Source organism: Schistocerca gregaria, chromosome 3 (genome assembly GCF_023897955.1).
Source record: "Schistocerca gregaria isolate iqSchGreg1 chromosome 3, iqSchGreg1.2, whole genome shotgun sequence".
Lineage (NCBI taxonomy): Eukaryota > Metazoa > Arthropoda > Insecta > Orthoptera > Acrididae > Schistocerca > Schistocerca gregaria.
In genome coordinates this window covers 274,424,198-274,437,668 of record NC_064922.1, presented here as the reverse complement: position 1 = coordinate 274,437,668, position 13,471 = coordinate 274,424,198, and positions in this window count along the sequence as shown.

Below are 13,471 nucleotides of genomic sequence, written 5' to 3'. Positions count from 1 at the left end.
TATGGGCTTTTGGAGCTAAAGGCCCACTCCTGTACCCTTGAAGACTGCACGACACAAAGATTTACGCCTCGCCTGCGCCCGTCAATACCGATATTGGACTGTTGATGACCGGAAACAAGTTGCCTTGTCGGACGAGTCTCGTTTCAGACGTGCACGGTTATGAAGACAACCTCTTGAATCCATGGACCCTGCACGTCAGCAGGGGACTGTTCAAGCTGGTGAAGACTCCGTAATGGAGTGTGGCGCGTGCAGTTGGAATGGTATGGGATCCCCGATACATCTAGGTACGACTGTGATATGTGGCACGTAAGTATGCATCCTGATCATCTGCATCCATTCATGTCCATTGTGCATTCTGACGGACTTGGACCATTCCACCAGGACAATGCGACATCCCACACGTCCAGAATTCGTACAGAGTGGCTGCAGGAACACTCTTCTGAGTTTAAACACTTCCGCTGGCCACCAAGCTCCCCAGACATGAACATTATTGAACGTGTCTGGGCTGCCTTGCAACGTGCTGTTCAGTAGAGATCTCCACTCCGTTGCACTCTTACGGATTTATGAGCACCCCTGCATGATTCATGGTGTCAGTTCACTCCAGCACTACTTCAGACACTAGTCGAGTCCATGCCACGTCGTGTAGCAGCACTTCTGCGTGCTCTCGGGGGCCCTACGCGATATTGGGCAGGTGTACCGTTTCTTTGGCTCTTCAGTGTATTTTTGTGTTTATCATAGTTTTAGTAGTGCAGACTTACGCTGCCTGCAATTCCGCAGTCTATTACTTTGAACCTTGTAGAGCAGCCAGTTGATGCTCTCAGTTCACTGTCTGCCTGTGTGCTGTACATCTGAGTTCAGTGAGTTAGTGGTCATAAGCAGCTTACATTTTTCATGTTGTGATGTTGATTATTAGTTCAAAAACGGTTCAAATGGCTCTGAGCACTATGGGGCTTAGCTTCTGAGGTCATCAGTCCCCTAGAACTAAGAACTACTTCAACCTAACTAACCTAAGGACATCACACACATCAGTGCCCGAGACAGGATTCGAACATGCGACCGTAGCGGTCGCGCGGTTCCAGATTGTAGCGCCTAGAACCGCTTGTCCACCCCGTCCGGCTGATTATTAGTATCGGCTTAAACGAGAGCAGCTTTTTGTTTTCTTGTTTATAGATTAAAGATGGATAGAGTCGGCGCCTATTGTGTACAGATGCAGGAGGGATTGGCCACTGTCCATAAACAGCTTTGTTGGCGACGGTCGACAGGTTGTTGCCCTGGGCTGCAGCGAATGCTTTTGCATCTATGAAGGGTACAGAATCCCAGAAGCCGCTGCAACTCCCGATTCGCACGTCCTGGTCAGTCGGCTGTTACCTCACAGTGATGGGGCAACAGTGGCTGGATCACGAATCTGTGGGTGGAAGACGAAACTGGGTATTGGCTGCGAGGCTGTCCACCTATGCCTGAAGAACAGGTTGCAGGCATTCGCCGCTGCCGAAAGTACATCTGAGTCAGCACGGGATGCCTCATCTCTTCGGACTGTGGCCGATCGCCGGCCGGAGTGGCTGAGCGGTTCTAAGCGCAACAGTCTGGAACCGCTCGACTCCTACGGTCGCAGTTTCGAATCCTGCCTCGGCCATGGATGTGTGTGATGTCCTTTGGTTACTCAGGTTTAAGTAGTTCTACGTTCAATGGGACTGATGAGCTCAGAAGTTAAGTCACATAGTGGTCAGAGCCATTTGAACCATTTTTGTGGTCAATCTTCCTGAGAGGTCAGACAAGTGGAGAGGTAGGGCTGTTTGTCATTGGGAGCTCCAGTGTTACATGGGTGATGTGGCTCCTGAAGAAAATAGCGAGCAGATCGGGAAAAAAGGCCAGCGTGAATTCGATTTACTTGCTGGGAGGAGCCTCATGCGAGATGTTGCAGCTGCTCTGCCAGCAGTAACTGAGCGTATTGGATGGACTTCTCTCAATGTAGATGTGCGGCCTAGTGGATTATGTTGGAAACTCCATGAGAATTTTCACGGATGATGCTGTTGTATATAGAGAAATCACGATTTTAGAAAATAGTAGCGAAATGCAGGAAGAATTGCATAATATCGAAGTTTGGTGCAGGAAATGGCAATTAACCCTCAATATCAACATGTGTAACGCACTGCGAATACGTAGACAGAAAGACCCTGTACTGTATCGATTGCACAGGTAGCGAACAATAACTGGTACCAGTAACTTTCCTAAAATATCTAGGAACATGCGTACGAAGCGATTTGAAATGAACGACTGTACGAAATTAATTGCGAGTAAGGCAGATGCCAGACTGAGATTCACTGAGGAATCTTCACGAAATGTAGTCCATCAACGACGAAGGTAGCTCACAAAACACTCGCCGGCCGTTGTGGCCGAACGGTTCTAGGCGCTTCAGTCTGGAACCGCGCGACCGCAACGGTCGCAGGTTCGAATCCTGTCTCGGGTACTGATGTGTGTGATGTCCTTAGGTTAGTTAGGTTTAAGTAGTTCTAAGTTCTAGGGGACTGATGACCTCAGATGTTAAGTCCCATAGTGCTCAGAGCCATTTGAACCATTTGAACAAAAGACTCGTTCAGCCAGTACTTGAATGTTGCTCGTGAGTATGGGATCCGTATCAGGCAGGTTTGCTGAAGGAAATGTTCGTTACAGGTTGATTTAGCAAGCGCGAATGTGCTTCGGGGATCCTCAGCCAACTCCAGCGGCAGATGCTGCTAGAAAGGCGTTATCCACCACGGTATGATCCACTGTTAAGGTTCCGAGAACGTACGTTCCTAGAGCACTCAACCATTATATTGCATTCTCGTACATACATCTCGCGGAAACACCACGAAGATAAAATCAGAGAGATTCGAGCCCACACGGAGGATTACCAACAATCGTTCTTCCGCGAACCATACACGACTGGAACAGGAAAAGGGGGACCAGTGGTATACAAATTCCTACTGCCACACACCGTAAGATGGATTGCGGAGTATAGATATAGACTGATGTTGTGGTCATTGGGTACAAGTTTCTACGTTCAACTCCCCATTCCGTGCAGCAGTTTGAAATCTTTTCAAGAGATGACTGGGTGTTTGTGCAGATATTTTCAGATACTGCTTCATCACGTGTAACTGCATAATCAACAACACGATAATGATTTTGTTTCATGAGTCGCTCAACGGTGTAGTTATCAGCGTCCGTGCAAATTCCCAATCTTTACACTTCCAGTCTCCTCCCTATTTCATGAATTATGATGAAATGATGACGACAACACAAAAATCAAATTCCTAGGAGGAGAAAATTCCCGGCCCAACTGAGAATCGAACCATGGACCCCGTGATCCAGGGGCAGCAACGCTGACCACTTCTTTTTTACTCTCATTTTGTTCGTGATTATTCGTTGCATTTGTTCGGGGCGGACGTCCCTTGACACTCGTTGAAGTTCATTGTTGATCCATTCACTCAGTTTTTTTTTTTTTTTTAAATTACAGAGGGCAGCTAACCCTCTGACCGAACACGCTGAGCTACCTTGCTGTTATTGCGGACAATCAATAACATGTCTCAGGTTAATGTCAATATTATCTTCTAGATTATTAACCTAGCTCAAGAAAAGAACGGTCCCCAACACATTTCCCTGGAGCACACTTGAAAGTACTTCTACGTCTGCTGATGACACTCGTCCGTCATAGGATGCTGCGTCCTCCCTACCATGAGATCCTCAATCCAGTCACAAATTTCACTTGATACCCTATACGATCTTACTTTCGATAACAAGCGTAAGTGTGGTACTGAGTAAAATGCTTCAGATGGTTATAAAGCCTTTGGAGTTATTTTAGTTTTCCTAGATAGTTTCCAGGCCACAGTTTGAAATACACAGTGGTGAAGGTTTCAGCTTCCTGACATAAAGAGAATATGCTACACAAGAAGTTAGAGCCTCTTTGCGTTCTGTGCACGTTCCGCATCAGTGCCGCTAAGTGAGGAGGGCGAGAGCTGTGCGCAGGAGAAGAGAGCAGGGACTGACCCAGAGCCGGGGCGACCGAAGAAAGTGAGGCCCTTTGTGGTCGCTAACAGAGTCGGCACGCACTGTGCGCTGTTGTGCTATGCCGTGCTGAATCACGGTGAGGCAGCGCCTCACGTGTGCGCCGCGAGAGAAACACCAAAACTGGCGTGCGGCCGTTTGCGAAAACAGGGCGTTCGTCACTTTAGTTGTCAGACGATTTTAGACCAACTACTTTGACCGCCACATTTGCATGTAGGAGATGAGAGGGCAGGGGGGGGGGGGGGGGGGGGAGGAGAGAAAGAACAATAACGCAGGCTACAGAAAATTCATTGCTATCACGTACGTGTTCCGGCCACCAGGGCGACTTAATGCAGGCCTATTTTTTTCCATCCTACCAGCTCGTATGTAATCAGTCACAGTCTTGTGCTGTGGCTCAGGTGTACCGTGAAATGAAGTGAACAGAAACAAGGAGGTGAAAAGAAACGAAAAATTATTCAGATATTTGTTTGTCCCGGTTGGTAGTAAACTGGAAAGGTACCAATTTAAAAGTTTGCGACACTCTGGGATGATGTTTCCTTTATACTACGACAAACGTCGGTTGTGGTGCTGAATTAGCTTGCTTCGAACTTTGCCTGTACCAATCTAAATTGTATCGTTTTAGTTTAAGTAACTCTAAAGTAAATTATCAGTTACGTTTCATAGAGCAAAAGTTCAGTTTTAAAATAAACTTTAATCTATCTAGTGTTTTGGCGAATTAAAAATGTAGAGTTGTTGTTGTTGTTGTGGTTTTCCGCCCTGAGACTGGTTCGATGCAGCTCTCCATGCTACTCTATCCTGTGCAAGCCTCTTCATCTCCCAGTACCTACTGCAACATACATCCTTCTGAATCTGTTTAGTGTATTCATCTCTTGGTCTCCCTCTACGATTTTTACCCTCCACGCTGCTCTCCAATACTAAATCGGTGATCCCTTGATGCCTCTGAACATGTCCTACTAACCGATCCCTTCTTCTAGTAAAGTTGTGCCACAAACTCCTCTTCTCCCCAATCCTATTCAATACCTCCTCATTAGTTATATGATCTACCCATCTAATCTTCAGCATTCTTCTGTAGCACCACATTTCGAAAGCTTCTATTCTCTTCTTGTCCAAACTATTCATCGTCCATGTTTCACATCCATACATGGCTACGCTCCATACAAAAACTTTCAGAAACGACTTCCTGTCACTTAAATCTATACTCGATGTTAACAAATTTCTCTTCTTCAGAAACGCTTTCCTTGCCATTGATATCCTCTCTACTTCGACCATCATCAGTTATTTTGCACCCCAAATAGCAAATCTCGTTTACTACTTTCAGTGTCTCATTTCCTAATCTAATTCCTTCAGCATCACCCGACTTCATTAGACTGCATTCCATTATCCTCGTTTTGCTTTTATTGATGTTCATCTTATACCCTCCTTTCATGACACTATCCATTTCATTCAACTGCTCTTCCAAGTCCTTTGCTGTCTCTGACAGATTTACAATGTCATCGGCAAACCTCTAAGTTTTTATTTCTTCTCCATGAATTTTAATATCTAATCCGAATTTTTCTTTTGTTTCCTTCACTACTTGCTCAATATACAGATTTAATAACATCGGGGATAGGCTACAATCCTGTCTCACTCCTTTCGCAACCACTGCTTCTCTTTCATGCCCCTCGACTCTTATAACTGCCGTCTGCTTTCTGTACAAATTGTAAATAGCCCTTCGCTTCCTGTATTTTACCCCTGCCACCTTCAGAATTTGAAAGAGAGTATTCCAGTCAACATTGTCAAAAGCTTTCTCTAAGTTTACAAATGCTAGAAACGTAGGTTTGCCTTTCCTTAATCTAGCTTCTAAGGTAAGTCGTAGGGTCAGTATTGCCTCACGTGTTCCAACATTTTTACGAAATCCAAACTGATCTTCCCCGAGGTCTGCTTCTACCAGTATTTCCATTCGTCTGTAGAGAATACTCGTTAGTATTTTGCATCCGTGACTTATTAAACTGATAGTGCGCTAATTTTCACATCTGTCAGCACCTGCTTTCTTTGGGATTTTTAATTATTATATTCTTCTTGAAGTCTGAGGGTATTTGGCTTGTCTCATACATCTTGCTCACCAGATGGTAGAGTTTTGTCATGACTGGCTCTCCCAAGGCCGTCAGTAGTTCTAATGGAATGTTGTCTACTCCCAGGGCCTTGTTTCGACTCAGGTCTTTCAGTGCTGTGTCAAACTCTTCACGCAGTATCGTATCTCCCATTTCATCTTCATCTACATCCTCTTCCATTTCCATAATATTGTCCTCACGTACATCGCCCTTGTATAGACCCTCTATATACTACTTCCACCTTTCTGCTTTCCCTTCTTTGCTTAGAACTGAGTTTCCATCTGAGCTCTTGATATTCATACAAGTGGTTCTCTTTTCTCCAAAGGTCTCTTTAATTTCCCTGTAGGCAGTATCTGTCTTACCCCTGGTGCGATAAGCCTCTACATCCTTACATTTGTCCTCTAGCCATCCCTGCTTAGCCATTTTGCACTTCCTGTCGATCTCATTTTTGAGACGTTTGTATTCCTCTTTGCCTGCTTCATTTACTGCATTTTTATATTTTCTCCTTTCATCAATTAAATTCAATATTTCTTCTGTTACCCAAGGATTTCTACTAGCCCTCGTCTTTTTGCCTACTAGGTCCTCTGCTGCCTTCACTACTTCATCTCTCTAAGCTACCCATTTTCTTCTACTGTAATTCTTTCCCCCATCCCTGTCAATAGTTCCCTTATGCTCTCCCTGAAACTCTGTACAACCTCTGGTTTAGTCAGTTTATCTAGGCCCCATCTCCTTAAATTTTCACCTTCTTGCAGTTCCTTCAGTTTTAATCTACAGTTCATAACCAATAGATTGTGATCAGAGTCCACATCTGCCCCTGGAAATGTCTTACAATTTAAAACCTGGTTCCTAAATCTCTGTCTTACCGTTATGTAATGTATCTCAAACCTGTCAGTATCTCCAGGCTTCTTCCATGTATAAACCTTCTTTTATGATTCTTGAACCAAGTGTTAGCTATGATTAAGTTGTGCTCTGTGCAAAATTCTAACAGGCGGCTTCCTCTTTCATTTCTTAGCCCCAATCCATATTCACCTACTACGTTTTCTTCTCTCCCTTTTCCTACTACTGAATTCCAGTCACCCATGACTATTAAATTTTCGTCTCCCTTCACTACCTGAATAATTTCTTCGTCATCTGCAGAGCTAGTTGGCATATTAACTTGTACTACTGTAGTAGGCGTGGGCTTCGTGTCTATCTTGGCCAAAATAATGCGTTCACTATGCTCTTTGTAGTAGCTTACTCTCACTCCTTGTTTTTTTAGTCTTTATTAAACCGACTCCTGCATTACCCCTATTTCATTTTGTATTTATAACCCTGTATTCGTCTAATCAAAAGTCTTGTTCCTCCTGCCAGCGAACTTCACTAATTCCTACTATATCTAACGTTAACCTATCCATTTCCCTTTTTAAATTTTCTAACCTACCTGCCCGATTAAGTGATCTGACATTCCACGCTCCGATCCGTAGAACGCCAGTTTTCTTTCTCCTGATAACGGCATCCTCTTGAGTAGTCCCCGCCCGGAGATGCGAATGGTGGACTATTATACCTCCGGAATATTTCACCCAAGAGGACGCCATCATCATTTAACCATACAGTAAAGCTGCATGCCCTCGGGAAAAATTACGGCCGTAGTTTCCCCTTGCTTTCAGCCGTTCGCAGTGCCAGCACAGCAAGGCCGTTTTGGTTACTGTTATAAGGCCAGATCAATCAATCATCCAGACTGTTGCCCCTGAAACTACTGAAAAGGCTGCTGCCCCTCTACAGGAACCACACGTTTGTCTGGCCTCTCAACAGATACCCCTCCGTTGTGGTTGCACCTACGGCACGGCTATCTGTATCGCTGAGGCACGCAAGCCTCCCCACCAACGGCAAGGTCCATGGTTCTTGGGGGGGGGGGGGGGGATGTAGAGTTATGATTTTGAAATTTTTGGGTGGAACAACAACAATAATATTCAGCTTTTTTTTTCGGAAGAAGACTAAGAATTTGACGGAAATGACGAGCCAGTAGGCACTGTTTTCAACCCAGGAGATTATACTGTGATCACAGTATATGGAAAAAGTAAGCAGTCATTTAGATTCTATACGTATAAAATTTGTTCTTTAGAAGGCAAAAGTGACGATGGTGTTTTTGTTTCCTTCAAAAATAAAAAAAACAATGTCGATTATTCACGTTCTCTTCAACAGATGAGGAGTAATATTTTAGTCAAGGAGATGATATTCAAAAGCAACCTGTCAGGAGGTGCGGAACGTAAATTCAAAGACACTATCAGTTTTAAAGATGATGTGAGCGACTTAAAATATTAACAGACACATCAAGTTTGCCAATTCATTGTTACAATGAAGCAATTTTTATTTGAAAACGGAATAAAAACCAAAACTCATGAACTATTTTTATTTCTTGTACTGAATAACACTTTGTCGAATAAGATAAATTTTGTTTCTTATTCTCCTATATCCCAAAAAGGTTTCGACATGTCCCTATAGATAAAAAAAAACAATAAATAGAAACTATAATTAGATTAACAGTGCTGTTCCTATTCATCCTTCTCTTTGGGCTGAATATCAACACCAATTTTTTGCTTTCTTGTGTTACAAAATCATGAAACAGGTCCTAAAACTAAATTTAAAGTTATGTATGAGACCTATAATCCCACATAATTTTGATTTTCATATTTATTTTTAAAATTATCAGTTTTTCTGTTTGTATCACCCCATTTCGTCCTACAAGTTATGTGGAAATGTAGCTATCACTACAATTGTGACAAAAAATTCCAGGAAAGTAAATATAATATTGCAATGTTTCTTTCTCTCTCAGCCCATAGACGTCAGCATACCAAACTAGTAAGACAAGGATCCCAATACTAACAAGGAATGGCTTCGGGGCACATATTGGATCGGGATGCCCCGAGCCCTCGTCGGAAGACAAGACAAATTGGGGCTCGATTAATGGTGAGATGTATGTTGTTCAGTGTACTGCATCTGCAAAGGAAACAGCGCATAACACACTAATGTGACCAATCACAAACACTTCATAGGTGGTTAGGGCACTCAGCAAATACTATCACGCAATACCAACGACTGATATCCTGACCACGTTCGTCTGACACATCTTCCTCGCAGCAGTCTTTGATATATTAACTGTGCATGCCAATAAACGAATTCGTATATCACATAAGCTCTACATCGTCTAAATTGAAAATACCATCATTACAAATATCTGCCTGGTGTTTACACACAATGAGTACACGTCTTGTCGAGTAATGAGATGGTGAGCCCAATAGTGCCACTGCTATGCCTTCCTCAGTGACCAAATTCCAGACTAATATTGTGTACCATATATACTGCTGATACTGAAGCGTCTTTGCCACCAACTACACTACTGGCCATTAAAATTGCTACACCAAGAAGAAATGCAAATATATTATACTAGAACTGACATGTGATTACATTTACACGATTTTTGGGTGCATAGATCCTGAGAAATCAGTACCCAGAACAAACACCTCTGGCTGTAATAACGGCCTCGATACGCATGGGCATTGAGTCAAACAGAGACTGGATGGCGTGTACTGGTACAGTTGTCCATGCAGCTTCAACATGATACCACAGTTCATCAAGAGTAGTGACTGGCGTATTGTGACGAGCCAGTTGCTCGGCCACCATAGACCAGACGTATTAAATTGGTGAGAGATGTGGAGAATGTGCTGGCCAGGGCAGCAGTCGAACATTTTAGGAGGGGTATAGGGCTCCGATCACTATGGGACTTAACTGCTGAGGTCTTGTGTCCCTTAGACCTTAGAATTACTTAAACCTAACTAACCTAAGGACATCACATATATCCATGCCCGAGGCAGGATTCAAACCTGCGACCGTAGCAATCGCGCGGCTCCAGACTCTAGCGCCTAGAACCGCTCGCCCACTCCGGCCGGCAGTCGAACATTTTCTGTATCCAGAAAGGCCCGTACAGGACCTGCAACATGAGGTCGTGCATTCTCCTGCTGAAATGTAGGGTTTCGCTGGGATCGAATGAAGGGTAGAGCCACGGGTCGTAACACATCTGAAATGTAACGTCCACTGTTCACACTGCCGTCAATGCGAACAAGAGGTGACCGAGACGTGTAACCAATGGCACCCCATACCATCACGCCTGCTGATGCGCCAGTATGGTGATGACGAATACAATCTTCCAGTGTGCGTCCACTGCGATGTCGCCAAACGTGGATGCGACCATCATGATGCCGTAAAGAGAACCTGGATTCATCCGAAAAAATGACGTTGTGCCATTCGTGCTCCCAGGTTCGTCGTTGAGTATACCATCGCAGGCACTCCTGCGTGTGATACAGCGTCAAGGTTAACCGCAGCAATGGCCTCCGAGCTGCTGCTGCAAATGTCGTCGAATTGTTCGTGCAGATGGTTGTTGTCTTGCAAACGTCCCCATCTGTTGACTCAGGGATCGAGACGTGGCTGCACGATCCGCTACAGCCATGCGGATAAGATGCCTGTCATCTCGACTGCTAGTGATACGAGGCCGTTGGGATCCAGTACGACGTTCCGTATTACTCTCTTGAACCCACCGATTCCATATTCAGCTAACAGTCATTGGATCTCTACCGACGCGAGCAGTAATTTCGCGATACGATAAACCGCAATCGCAATAGGCAACAATCCGACCTTTATCAATGTCGGAAACGTGATGGTACGCATTTCTCCTCCTTTACACGATGCATCACAACAACGTTCCACCAGGCAACGCCGGTCACCTGCTGTTTGTGTATGAGAAATCGGTTGGAAACTTTCCTCATGTCAGCACGTTGTAGGTGTCACCACAGGCGCCAACCTTGTGTGAATGCCCTGAAAAGCTAATCATTTGCATATCACAGCATCTTCTTGCTGTCGGTTAAATTTCGCGTCTGTAGCACGTCACCTTCGTGATGTAGCAGTTTTAATGGCCAGTTTTGTATTAAACAGTCGTAACCTATACATTATATGTGCATCTATTCGACAACTACATCTTTCTACGGTACCTGTCAAAGGTTAAATTGTGGTATCAGTACATGATGGTTGACTGATTAAAAATGAACTATGAATTTCACTTAAGAAATTCAAGTTAGTGGTGTTTACTCGCAAATGTATACAGAATATTAATATGAATGTGAAACTGGGAAATCATATGATATCAGTTACACTGACTGGATGATTACAGGGTCTAATGTTTGAGCCCCAATTGACGTGGTATGTTCGACGCAAGCAGAAACGATTTACTTACGTTAACCATGCGTTGACCCAAACTTGACGAGATGCACATCTCAACACAGTCGTTGGTATGACCTCAGTTTGGTCACGGTTTTATCTTCTGCAACTGTGGCATCAAGTTAACAGTCGCCAAATTAGACAAAATACAGTACAGCGTCAATTACTATAGGATAAATTTATGTTCCGGTCAATTCAGTCTCTGGAGGCAATTTTGATAAATTAATTCAGCTGTCGTAGCGTCATCGACCCAATTACCACTACCCTCTAGAAATAAAAAAAGGCGCTATTTAACCATACTGCCTCCTTAATCTGAACCTCTAACGTCCAGTTTAATGGACGAAAAGACTGCTTGAAATTCCGTTTCTTATCAGCTATTCACATTGTGCCACGTCCATACATCCTAACATCAAACATAATATATTAATAACCCATTCATGGTAATCGTGGAAATACATGGCCAGATGCGATTAACGCATTCTATAGCAGATACAGAATCACTGATCAACCATTTGTGTGTAGCATCTGATCAACAAGCAGATACATGTCTAATGATACATCAGATCATGATAGGCAAATGCTAATGCTGACATTTAATGTCATGGTACTTGAAATAAATAATAACAGAAAAATCTAAAGCTAAAATGTAGATAAATGGAAAAGAATTTGAGGAATTTAAGACGTTTTCCAAAATACATACAAAATACACCTGTAATGAATGAAAAATATAATATATTCTGTCCCATAATCACAAGCAACTACAACACCTGTTTTCTTAAAAAATTAACTTGTATCAGTGGTGTAAATACTTGTAAACCTTGGGTCCGAAATGGCGTCAGAATGAAGAACAAAACAAATAGAAGGCACTATTTAACCTCAAGGAACACTGATGGTCACAGCATTAAATGACATAAGACACTGTATTGTAAAACTTTAAATAAAGTCATTAAGACATTGAAATATATGCATTTCCAAGTAAAAGAGCTCTTCTGGCAGCAAGATAAGAACTATACGGAACATGGTCACTACAATAAAATAGTTACATATAACTTCAAACCTGCAGACAATTTCTACAGATAGAAAGTAAATTCATTTTCAACACGTCCTTAGTAGACAGCTGACAATTTGAAGAAGATTGTAGAAGTTTGATAAAATTCTGTTATTCCATGTATCTCCCAAACAAGTTAGTAATGGTATGCACGGTATCAAAAATAAATTTTCTGTCAACTGTAGTGAAAATGGCAGAAAAAGAATCATTTGAAATAAGGCCTTTCCCCAAATAGCATAAAATATGCTGTTGCTGATCCACTTCATAAATAAGGAGGTTTCAATGGCTCTGAGCACTATGGGACTCAACTGCTGTGGTCATCAGTCCCCTAGAACTTAGAACTACTTAAACCTAACTAACCTAAGAACATCACACACATACATGCCCGAGGCAGGATTCGAACCTGCGACCATAGCAGTCGCACGGTTCCGGACTGCGCGACTAGAACCGCAAGACCACCGCGGCCGGCAAATAAGGAGGTAAAGCTATAATAAACAAATTATGAACCGATTTTATTGCCCCAGAATTGGGTTTGAGATGAGCAGACTTCATCCAAATGGACACATAATATTTTATGATTCAGTTGAAGGATATGATTGTGTCAACCATATCCTCGAGCAAAAGTCAAAACATTATGAAGAAATAGGTTTAAGGGTTTTACTTCGTTTGTGAAATAATGCCAAATAATGTACTACAAGACAAAATCATGGCTCACTGTTAAAATATAAGTAGTGACTTACCTCTTACTGAATGAGAAGTTAACGAAAAATTTGAAAATATCAGCAACTGCACAAGATAACTGGAATGTCATTAAATTTTTAGAAAGACTCAGTACGCACATTTCAGTAGTTCTTATAGAACGCCAGAAATCTATAACTATTGCATATGCAAACAATAAAATACAAGAAACAGTGTTATAATTTAAATTGTATAACTCACAACTTGTACTAAAACAAGCGCCTTAGAGTTAAGGAATTACTTTTCAGGAAATTATATCAACAGAGATAACATCTTCAGGAATTCGAAGTTTTTTATAAGAATTGCA